Source organism: Trachymyrmex cornetzi, unplaced genomic scaffold (genome assembly GCF_001594075.2).
Source record: "Trachymyrmex cornetzi isolate Tcor2-1 unplaced genomic scaffold, Tcor1.1 scaffold804, whole genome shotgun sequence".
NCBI lineage: Eukaryota > Metazoa > Arthropoda > Insecta > Hymenoptera > Formicidae > Trachymyrmex > Trachymyrmex cornetzi.
Genome location: NW_017300141.1, coordinates 15,462 through 16,442, shown reverse-complemented (window position 1 = coordinate 16,442; position 981 = coordinate 15,462).

Below are 981 nucleotides of genomic sequence, written 5' to 3'. Positions count from 1 at the left end.
TATATATGTCTATAAAATATGTAATGTATATTTATAACACATTTGTAATTGTTTTATTTTATTGTATGTGCTTTTAGAATGCTGCTGAAGAATTGGCTATGGGGAATGAAGAATCATTACAAAATATTCCAGTCCCAATAATGGGTGACACCCAGTTGGACACGGCTCAATTGGACACGAGCCACTTACAGCGCTTGATACTACAAAGGTCCTAAGCACTGGTCGCTGTGATTGGTGGTGTCCAATCGAGCCGTGATCAATCGGGATCACCCTCCAATAATAATATCAGAAATACCTAACCTTTGTGTACAAACCTTTTTCTTTTTCTATGTTATTATATAAAATATTAAATGTTTCTGTTAAAATGTTTCTTCAATGATATAAGAAATGTTTTTAGCCACTACAAATAATTAGCATGAAGATGACGACGCTTTGGATGTACCCATAATTCTACAATCAAACATTCCTTCCGCATCACAATCTAATCTTCAATCAAACATTCCTTCCGCATCACAATTTAATCTTCAATCAAATATTCCTTCCACTTCACAATCTAGGCTTCAATCAAATATTCCTTTTACTACACAATCTGGTCTTCAATCAAATTTAGTTTTTACTGTACAAACCAATTTACAACCAAACAGCCAATTTACAGATAATCCTTCCACATCACGATCTAGCATAAACCTGTCTTCCACTTTGCAATCAAGACGTAAGTATATACAGGGTGTTTCCAAATTAAATGGCAAAACTTCGAGAGCGTGTAGAGGAGTTAAAAACTAAGAAAAAAAGTCCTATAGACATATGCTCGTTTTTGCTTTGTTTCGCAGGAAATCACGGAAAAAGAAAAAAATATAATTTAATTTATTATTTTAATTATTTTATTTACAAACTTTTTAATGAAGATTTTGTTCGAAATGTGCACCTCTTGCAGCAATACAAGCATTGCATCTGTCAAACACTGCTCTTGTATCGGCCAGG